The sequence below is a fragment of the Ambystoma mexicanum genome, chromosome 4q, assembly GCF_040938575.1.
Source record: "Ambystoma mexicanum isolate Mex_15411 chromosome 4q, UKY_AmexF1_1, whole genome shotgun sequence".
NCBI lineage: Eukaryota > Metazoa > Chordata > Amphibia > Caudata > Ambystomatidae > Ambystoma > Ambystoma mexicanum.
This window is the reverse complement of record NC_090928.1, coordinates 530,047,650-530,059,367: the sequence shown is the minus strand read 5'-3', so window position 1 is coordinate 530,059,367 and position 11,718 is coordinate 530,047,650.

The following is an 11,718-nucleotide window of genomic DNA, read 5'->3' as shown; positions in this document are numbered from 1 at the left end:
CGAAAACAACTAAAATTGTAGTGCTTTTTGACCAAAAAAATAGAAATTGAAAGTCTCTTTACAATATTTGCAATATTTTCATTGTTAACATGCAATATATGAATGCATGTCTGGATGATGTGTAATGGGCCAATACCATACCTTAATGTATTCTTTGTAAAATAAAAAGTATGTATCATCTTATTATAAAATAAATTGGAGAAAACACAAATAAGACTTTTTTTCACACAGGTTCAGTCAGCTATTTCCTGATATTCTTCAAAGCGTTCTGATATTGACTGGTAATTGTGTTTGATACTTTCTTAGACTATTTCTGCCTCTGGCTGATGTGTATTTTCTTTCCAAACTCCACCAGAGCCTATGATTACACAGCATCCTATCTGTGGAAAGCGGCAATGCAGGGATAGGGAAGAAAACTATAGGCATCCAAAGGAGCCCGGCTAGCTCAGTCGGTAGAGCATGAGACTCTTAATCTCAGGGTCGTGGGTTCGAGCCCCACGTTGGGCGGAAACAACTAAAATTGTAGTGCTTTTTGACCAAAAAAATACATCCTATCTGTGGAAAACGGCAGTGCAGGGATAGGGAAGAAAACTATAGGCATCCAAAGGAGCCCGGCTAGCTCAGTAGGTAGAGCATGAGACTCTTAATCTCAGGGTCGTGGGTTCGAGCCCCACGTTGGGCGAAAACAACTAAAATTGTACTGCTGTTTGACCAAAAAAATACATGCTATCTGTGGAAAGCGGCAGTGCAGGGATAGGGAAGAAAACATTGGGCAAAAACAACTAAAATTTTAGTGCTTTTTGACCAAAAAAATAGAAATTGAAAGTCTCTTTACAATATTTGCAATATTTTGATTGTTAACATGCAATATATGAATGCATGTCTGGATGATGTGTAATGGGGCAATACCATACCTTAATGTATTCACTGTAAAAGAAAAAGTATGTATCATCTTATTATAAAATAAAGTGGAGAAAACACAAATAAGACTTTTTTTCACACAGGTTCAGTCAGCTATTTCCTGATATTCTTCAAAGCGTTCTGATATTGACTGGTAATTGTGTTTGATACTTTCTTAGACTATTTCTGCCTCTGGCTGATGTGTATTTTCTTTCCAAACTCCACCAGAGCCTATGATTACACAGCATCCTATCTGTGGAAAACGGCAGTGCAGGGATAGGGAAGAAAACAATAGGCATCCAAAGGAGCCCAGCTAGCTCAGTCGATAGAGCATGAGACTCTTAATCTCAGGGTCGTGGGTTCGAGCCCCACCTTGGGCGAAAACAACTAAAATTGTAGTGCTTTTTGACCAAAAAAATACATCCTATCTGTGGAAAGAGGCAGTGCAGGGATAGGGAAGAAAACTATAGGCATCCAAAGGAGCCCGGCTAGCTCAGTCGGTAGAGCATGAGACTCTTAATCTCAGGGTCGTGGGTTCGAGCCCCACGTTGGGCGAAAACAACTAAAATTGTAGTGCTTTTTGACCAAAAAAATACATCCTATCTGTGGAAAGCGGCAGTGCAGGGATAGGGAAGAAAACGTTGGGCGAAAACAACTAAAATTGTAGTGCTTTTTGACCAAAAAAATACATCCTATCTGTGGAAAACGGCAGTGCAGGGATAGGGAAGAAAACTATAGGCATCCAAAGGAGCCCGGCTAGCTCAGTCGGTAGAGCATGAGACTCTTAATCTCAGGGTTGTGGGTTCGAGCCCCACGTTGGGCGAAAACAACTAAAATTTTAGTGCTTTTTGACCAAAAAAATAGAAATTGAAAGTCTCTTTACAATATTTGCAATATTTTGATTGTTAACATGCAATATATGAATGCATGTCTGGATGATGTGTAATGGGGCAATACCACACCTTAATGTATTCACTGTAAAAGAAAAAGTATGTATCATCTTACTATAAAATAAAGTGGAGAAAACACAAATAAGACTTTTTTCCACAAAGGTTTAATCGGCTATTTCCTGATATTCTTCAATGCGTTCTGATATTGACTGGTAATTGTGTTTGATACTTTCTTAGACTATTTCTGCCTCTGGCTGATGTGTATTTTCTTTCCAAACTCCACCAGAGCCTATGATTACACAGCATACTATCTGTGGAAAACGGCAGTGCAGGGATAGGGAAGAAAACTATAGGCATCCAAAGGAGCCCGGCTAGCTCAGTCGGTAGAGCATGAGACTCTTAATCTCAGGGTCGTGGGTTGGGCGAAAACAACTAAAATTGTAGCGCTTTTTGACCAAAAAAATAGAAATTGAAAGTCTCTTTACAATATTTGCAATATTTTCATTGTTAACATGCAATATATGAATGCATGTCTGGATGATGTGTAATGGGGCAATACCATACCTTAATGTATTCATTGTAAAATAAAAAGTATGTATCATCTTATTATAAAATAAAGTGGAGAAAACACAAATAAGACTTTTTTTCACACAGGTTCAGTCAGCTATTTCCTGATATTCTTCAAAGCGTTCTGATATTGACTGGTAATTGTGTTTGATACTTTCTTAGACTATTTCTGCCTCTGGCTGATGTGTATTTTCTTTCCAAACTCCACCAGAGCCTATGATTACACAGCATCCTATCTGTGGAAAGCGGCAATGCAGGGATAGGGAAGAAAACTATAGGCATCCAAAGGAGCCCGGCTAGCGCAGTCGGTAGAGCATGAGACTCTTAATCTCAGGGTCGTGGGTTCGAGCCCCACGTTGGGCGAAAACAACTAAAATTGTAGTGCTTTTTGAACAAAAAAATACATCCTATCTGTGGAAAACGGCAGTGCAGGGATAGGGAAGAAAACTATAGGCATCCAAAGGAGCCTGGCTAGCTCAGTCGGTAGAGCATGAGACTCTTAATCTCAGGGTCGTGGGTTCGAGCCCCACGTTGGGCGAAAACAACTAAGATTGTACTGCTTTTTGACCAAAAAAATAGAAATTGAAAGTCTCTTTACAATATTTGCAATATTTTCATTGTTAACATGCAATATATGAATGCATGTCTGGATGATGTGTAATGGGGCAATACCATACCTTAATGTATTCACTGTAAAAGAAAAAGTATGTATCATCTTATTATAAAATAAAGTGGAGAAAACACAAATAAGACTTTTTTTCACACAGGTTCAGTCAGCTATGTCCTGATATTCTTCAAAGCGTTCTGATATTGACTGGTAATTGTGTTTGATACTTTCTTAGACTATTTCTGCCTCTGGCTGATGTGTATTTTCTTTCCAAACTCCACCAGAGCCTATGATTACACAGCATCCTATCTGTGGAAAGCGGCAATGCAGGGATAGGGAAGAAAACTATAGGCATCCGAAGGAGCCCGGCTAGCTCAGTCGGTAGAGCATGAGACTCTTAATCTCAGGGTCGTGGGTTCGAGCCCCACGTTGGGCGAAAACAACTAAAATTGTAGTGCTTTTTGAACAAAAAAATACATCCTATCTGTGGAAAACGGCAGTGCAGGGATAGGGAAGAAAACTATAGGCATCCAAAGGAGCCTGGCTAGCTCAGTCGGTAGAGCATGAGACTCTTAATCTCAGGGTCGTGGGTTCGAGCCCCACGTTGGGCGAAAACAACTAAGATTGTACTGCTTTTTGACCAAAAAAATAGAAATTGAAAGTCTCTTTACAATATTTGCAATATTTTCATTGTTAACATGCAATATATGAATGCATGTCTGGATGATGTGTAATGGGGCAATACCATACCTTAATGTATTCACTGTAAAAGAAAAAGTATGTATCATCTTATTATAAAATAAAGCGGAGAAAACACAAATAAGACTTTTTTTCACACAGGTTCAGTCAGCTATGTCCTGATATTCTTCAAAGCGTTCTGATATTGACTGGTAATTGTGTTTGATACTTTCTTAGACTATTTCTGCCTCTGGCTGATGTGTATTTTCTTTCCAAACTCCACCAGAGCCTATGATTACACAGCATCCTATCTGTGGAAAGCGGCAATGCAGGGATAGGGAAGAAAACTATAGGCATCCAAAGGAGCCCGGCTAGCTCAGTCGGTAGAGCATGAGACTCTTAATCTCAGGGTCGTGGGTTCGAGCCCCACGTTGGGCGAAAACAACTAAAATTGTAGTGCTTTTTGAACAAAAAAATACATCCTATCTGTGGAAAAGTGCAGGGATAGGGAAGAAAACTATAGGCATCCAAAGGAGCCTGGCTAGCTCAGTCAGTAGAGCATGAGACTCTTAATCTCAGGGTCGTGGGTTCGAGCCCCACGTTGGGCGAAAACAACTAAGATTGTACTGCTTTTTGACCAAAAAAATAGAAATTGAAAGTCTCTTTACAATATTTGCAATATTTTCATTGTTAACATGCAATATATGAATGCATGTCTGGATGATGTGTAATGGGGCAATACCATACCTTAATGTATTCACTGTAAAAGAAAAAGTATGTATCATCTTATTATAAAATAAAGTGGAGAAAACACAAATAAGACTTTTTTTCACACAGGTTCATTCTTCAAAGCGTTCTGATATTGACTGGTAATTGTGTTTGATACTTTCTTAGACTATTTCTGCCTCTGGCTGATGTGTATTTTCTTTCCAAACTCCACCAGAGCCTATGATTACACAGCATCCTATCTGTGGAAAACGGCAGTGCAGGGATAGGGAAGAAAACTATAGGCATCCAAAGGAGCCCGACTAGCTCAGTCGGTAGAGCATGAGACTCTTAATCTCAGGGTCGTGGGTTCGAGCCCCAGGTTGGGTGAAAACAACTAAAATTGTAGTGCTTTTTGACCAAAAAAATACATCCTATCTGTGGAAAACGGCAGTGCAGGGATAGGGAAGAAAACTATAGGCATCCAAAGGAGCCCGGCTAGCTCAGTCGGTAGAGCATGAGACTCTTAATCTCAGGGTCGTGGGTTCGAGCCCCACCTTGGGCGAAAACAACTAAAATTGTAGTGCTTTCTGACCAAAAAAATACATCCTATCTGTGGAAAGCGGCAGTGCAGGGATAGGGAAGAAAACGGGCGAAAACAACTAAAATTTTAGTGCTTTTTGACCAAAAAAATAGAAATTGAAAGTCTCTTTACAATATTTGCAATATTTTGATTGTTAACATGCAATATATGAATGCATGTCTGGATGATGTGTAATGGGGCAATACCACACCTTAATGTATTCACTGTAAAAGAAAAAGTATGTATCATCTTACTATAAAATAAAGTGGAGAAAACACAAATAAGACTTTTTTCCACACAGGTTTAATCGGCTATTTCCGGATATTCTTCAATGCGTTCTGATATTGACTGGTAATTGTGTTTAATACTTTCTTAGACTATTTCTGCCTCTGGCTGATGTGTATTTTCTTTCCAAACTCCACCAGAGCCTATGATTACACAGCATCCTATCTGTGGAAAACGGCAGTGCAGGGATAGGGAAGAAAACTATAGGCATCCAAAGGAGCCCGGCTAGCTCAGACGGTAGAGCATGAGACTCTTAAACTCAGGGTCGTGGGTTCGAGCCCCATGTTGGGCAAAAACAACTAAAATTGTAGTGCTTTTTGACCAAAAAAATACATCCTATCTGTGGAAAACGGCAGTGCAGGGATATGGAAGAAAACTATAGGCATCCAAAGGAGCCCGGCTAGCTCAGTCGGTAGAGCATGAGACTCTTAATCTCAGGGTCGTGGGTTCGAGCCCCACGTTCGGCTAAAATTGTAGTGCTTTTTTGACCAAAAAAATACATCCTATCTGTGGAAAGCGCCAGTGCAGGGATAGGGAAGAAAACGTTGGGCGAAAACAACTAAAATTTTAGTGCTTTTTGACCAAAAAAATACATCCTATCTGTGGAAAACGGCAATGCAGGGATAGGGAAGAAAACTATAGGCATCCAAAGGAGCCCGGCTAGCTCAGTCGGTAGAGCATGAGACTCTTAATCTCAGGGTCGTGGGTTCGAGCCCCACGTTGGGCGAAAACAACTAAAATTTTAGTGCTTTTTGACCAAAAAAATAGAAATTGAAAGTCTCTTTACAATATTTGCAATATTTTCATTGTTAACATGCAATATATGAATGCATGTCTGGATGATGTGTAATGGGGCAATACCACACCTTAATGTATTCACTGTAAAAGAAAAAGTATGTATCATCTTACTATAAAATAAAGTGGAGAAAACACAAATAAGACTTTTTTCCACACAGGTTTAATCGGCTATTTCCTGATATTCTTCAATGCGTTCTGATATTGACTGGTAATTGTGTTTGATACTTTCTTAGACTATTTCTGCCTCTGGCTGATGTGTATTTTCTTTCCAAACTCCACCAGAGCCTATGATTACACAGCATCCAATCTGTGGAAAACGGCAGTGCAGGGATAGGGAAGAAAACTATAGGCATCCAAAGGAGCCCGGCTAGCTCAGTCGGTAGAGCATGAGACTCTTAATCTCAGGGTCGTGGGTTGGGCGAAAACAACTAAAATTGTAGTGCTTTTTGACCAAAAAAATAGAAATTGAAAGTCTCTTTACAATATTTGCAATATTTTCATTGTTAACATGCAATATATGAATGCATGTCTGGATGATGTGTAATGGGGCAATACCATACCTTAATGTATTCACTGTAAAATAAAAAGTATGTATCATCTTATTATAAAATAAAGTGGAGAAAACACAAATAAGACTTTTTTTCACACAGGTTCAGTCAGCTATTTCTTTATATTCTTCAAAGCGTTCTGATATTGACTGGTAATTGTGTTTGATACTTTCTTAGACTATTTCTGCCTCTGGCTGATGTGTATTTTCTTTCCAAACTCCAGCAGAGCCTATGATTACACAGCATCCTATCTGTGGAAACCGGCAGTGCAGGGATAGGGAAGAAAACTATAGGCATGCAAAGGAGCCCGGCTAGCTCAGTCGGTAGAGCATGAGACTCTTAATCTCAGGGTCGTGGGTTCGAGCCCCACGTTGGGCGAAAACAACTAACATTTTAGTGCTTTTTGACCAAAAAAATACATCCTATCTGTGGAAAACGGCATTGCAGGGATAGGGAAGAAAACTATAGGCATCCAAAGGAGCCCGGCTAGCTGAGTCGGTAGAGCATGAGACTCTTAATCTCAGGGTCGTGGGTTCGAGCCCCACGTTGGGTGAAAACAACTGAAATTTTAGTGCTTTTTGACCAAAAAAATAGAAATTGAAAGTCTCTTTACAATATTTGCAATATTTTGATTGTTAACATGCAATATATGAATGCATGTCTGGATGATGTGTAATGGGGCAATACCACACCTTAAAGTATTCACTGTAAAAGAAAAAGTATGTATCATCTTACTATAAAATAAAGTGGAGAAAACACAAATAAGACTTTTTTCCACACAGGTTTAATCGGCTATTTCCTGATATTCTTCAATGCGTTCTGATATTGACTGGTAATTGTGTTTGATACTTTCTTAGATTATTTCTGCCTCTGGCTGATGTGTATTTTCTTTCCAAACTCCACCAGAGCCTATGATTACACAGCATCCTATCTGTGGAAAACGGCAGTGCAGGGATAGGGAAGAAAACTATAGGTATCCAAAGGAGCCCGGCTAGCTGAGTCGGTAGAGCATGAGACTCTTAATCTCAGGGTCGTGGGTTCAAGCCCCACGTTGGGCGAAAACAACTAAACTTGTAGTGCTTTTTGACCAAAAAAATACATCCTATCTGTGTAAAGCGGCAGTGCAGGGATAGGGAAGAAAACGTTGGGCGAAAACAACTAAAATTTTAGTGCTTTTTGACCAAAAAAATAGAAATTGAAAGTCTCTTTACAATATTTTCATTGTTAACATGCAATATATGAATGCATGTCTGGATGATGTGTAATGGGGCAATACCACACCTTAATGTATTCACTGTAAAAGAAAAAGTATGCATCATCTTACTATAAAATAAAGTGGAGAAAACACAAATAAGACTTTTTTCCACACAGGTTTAATCGGCTATTTCCTGATATTCTTCAATGCGTTCTGATATTGACTGGTAATTGTGTTTGATACTTTCTTAGACTATTTCTGCCTCTGGCTGATGTGTATTTTCTTTCCAAACTCCACCAGAGCCTATGATTACACAGCATCCTATCTGTGGAAAGCGGCAGTGCAGGGATAGGGAAGAAAACTATAGGCATCCAAAGGAGCCCGGCTAGCTCAGTCGGTAGAGCATGAGCCTCTTAATCTCAGGGTCGTGGGTTCGAGCCCCACGTTGGGCGAAAACAACTAAAATTGTAGTGCTTTTTGACCAAAAAAATAGAAATTGAAAGTCTCTTTGCAATATTTTCATTGTTAACATGCAATATATGAATGCATGTCTGGATGATGTGTAATGGGGCAATACCACACCTTAATGTATTCACTGTAAAAGAAAAAGTATGTATCATCTTACTATAAAATAAAGTGGAGAAAACACAAATAAGACTTTTTTCCACACAGGTTTAATCGGCTATTTCCTGATATTCTTCAATGCGTTCTGATATTGACTGGTAATTGTGTTTGATACTTTCTTAGACTATTTCTGCCTCTGGCTGATGTGTATTTTCTTTCCAAACTCCACCAGAGCCTATGATTACACAGCATCCTATCTGTGGAAAACGGCAGTGCAGGAATAGGGAAGAAAACTATAGACATCCAAAGGAGCCCGGCTAGCTCAGTCGGGAGAGCATGAGACTCTTAATATCAGAGTCGTGGGTTCGAGCCCCACGTTGGGCGAAAACAACTAAAATTGTAGTACTTTTTGACCAAAAAAATACATCCTATCTGTGGAAAACGGCAGTGCAGGGATAGGGAAGAAAACTATAGGCATCCAAAGGAGCCCGGATAGCTCAGTCGGTAGAGCATGAGACTCTTAATCTCAGGGTCGTGGGTGCGAGCCCCATGTTGGGCGAAAACAACTAAAATTTTAATGCTTTTTGACCAAAAAAATAGAAATTGAAAGTCTCTTTACAATATTTGCAATATTTTGATTGTTAACATGCAATATATGAATGCATGTCTGGATGATGTGTAATGGGGCAATACCACACCTTAATGTATTCACTGTAAAAGAAAAAGTATGTATCATCTTACTATAAAATAAAGTGGAGAAAACACAAATAAGACTTTTTTCCACACAGGTTTAATCGGCTATTTCCTGATATTCTTCAATGCGTTCTGATATTGACTGGTAATTGTGTTTGATACTTTCTTAGACTATTTCTGCCTCTGGCTGATGTGTATTTTCTTTCCAAACTCCACCAGAGCCTATGATTACACAGCATCCTATCTGTGGAAAGCGGCAGTGCAGGGATAGGGAAGAAAACTATAGGCATCCAAAGGAGCCCGGCTAGCTCAGTCGGTAGAGCATGAGCCTCTTAATCTCAGGGTCGTGGGTTCGAGCCCCACGTTGGGCGAAAACAACTAAAATTGTAGTGCTTTTTGACCAAAAAAATACATCCTATCTGTGGAAAACGGCAGTTCAGGGATAGGGAAGAAAACTATAGGCATCCAAAGGAGCCCGGCTAGCTCAGTCGGTAGAGCATGAGACTCTTAATCCCAGGGTCGTGGGTTCGAGCCCCACGTTGGGCGAAAACAACTAAAACTTTAGTGCTTTTTGACCAAAAAAATAGAAATTGAAAGTCTCTTTGCAATATTTTCATTGTTAACATGCAATATATGAATGCATGTCTGGATGATGTGTAATGGGGCAATACCATACCTTAATGTATTCACTGTAAAAGAAAAAGTATGCATCATCTTACTATAAAATAAAGTGGAGAAAACACAAATAAGACTTTTTTCCACACAGGTTTAATCGGCTATTTCCTGATATTCTTCAATGCGTTCTGATATTGACTGGTAATTGTGTTTGATACTTTCTTAGACTATTTCTGCCTCTGGCTGATGTGTATTTTCTTTCCAAACGCCACCAGAGCCTATGATTACACAGCATCCTATCTGTGGAAAGCGGCAGTGCAGGGATAAGAAAGAAAACTATAGGCATCCAAAGGAGCCCGGCTAGCTCAGTCGGTAGAGCATGAGACTCTTAGTCTCAGGGTCGTGGGTTCGAGCCCCACGTTGGGCGAAAACAACTAAAATTTTAGTGCTTTTTGACCAAAAAAATAGAAATTGAAAGTCTCTTTACAATATTTGCAATATTTTGATTGTTAACATGCAATATATGAATGCATGTCTGGATGATGTGTAATGGGGCAATACCACACCTTAATGTATTCACTGTAAAAGAAAAAGTATGTATCATCTTACTATAAAATAAAGTGGAGAAAACACAAATAAGACTTTTTTCCACACAGGTTTAATCGGCTATTTCCTGATATTCTTCAATGCGTTCTGATATTGACTGGTAATTGTGTTTGATACTTTCTTAGACTATTTCTGCCTCTGGCTGATGTGTATTTTCTTTCCAAACTCCACCAGAGCCTATGATTACACAGCATCCTATCTGTGGAAAGCGGCAGTGCAGGGATAGGGAAGAAAACTATAGGCATCCAAAGGAGCCCGGCTAGCTCAGTCGGTAGAGCATGAGACTCTTAATCTCAGGGTCGTGGGTTCGAGCCCCACGTTGGGCGAAAACAACTAAAATTGTAGTGCTTTTTGACCAAAAAAATACATCCTATCTGTGGAAAACGGCAGTTCAGGGATAGGGAAGAAAACTATAGGCATCCAAAGGAGCCCGGCTAGCTCAGTCGGTAGAGCATGAGACTCTTAATCTCAGGGTCGTGGGTTCGAGCCCCACGTTGGGCGAAAACAACTAAAACTTTAGTGCTTTTTGACCAAAAAAATAGAAATTGAAAGTCTCTTTGCAATATTTTCATTGTTAACATGCAATATATGAATGCATGTCTGGATGATGTGTAATGGGGCAATACCATACCTTAATGTATTCACTGTAAAAGAAAAAGTATGCATCATCTTACTATAAAATAAAGTGGAGAAAACACAAATAAGACTTTTTTCCACACAGGTTTAATCGGCTATTTCCTGATATTCTTCAATGCGTTCTGATATTGACTGGTAATTGTGTTTGATACTTTTTTAGACTATTTCTGCCTCTGGCTGATGTGTATTTTCTTTCCAAACGCCACCAGAGCCTATGATTACACAGCATCCTATCTGTGGAAAGCGGCAGTGCAGGGATAGGAAAGAAAACTATAGGCATTCAAAGGAGCCCGGCTAGCTCAGTCGGTAGAGCATGAGACTCTTAGTCTCAGGGTCGTGGGTTCGAGCCCCACGTTGGGTGAAAACAACTAAAATTTTCGTGCTTTTTGACCAAAAAAATAGAAATTGAAAGTCTCTTTACAATATTTGCAATATTTTGATTGTTAACATGCAATATATGAATGCATGTCTGGATGATGTGTAATGGGGCAATACCACACCTTAATGTATTCACTGTAAAAGAAAAAGTATGTATCATCTTACTATAAAATAAAGTGGAGAAAACACAAATAAGACTTTTTTCCACACAGGTTTAATAGGCTATTTCCTGATATTCTTCAATGCGTTCTGATATTGACTGGTAATTGTGTTTGATACTTTCTTAGACTATTTCTGCCTCTGGCTGATGTGTATTTTCTTTCCAAACTCCACCAGAGCCTATGATTACACAGCATCCTATCTGTGGAAAGCGGCAGTGCAGGGATAGGGAAGAAAACTATAGGCATCCAAAGGAGCCCGGCTAGCTCAGTCGGTAGAGCATGAGACTCTTAGTCTCAGGGTCGTGGGTT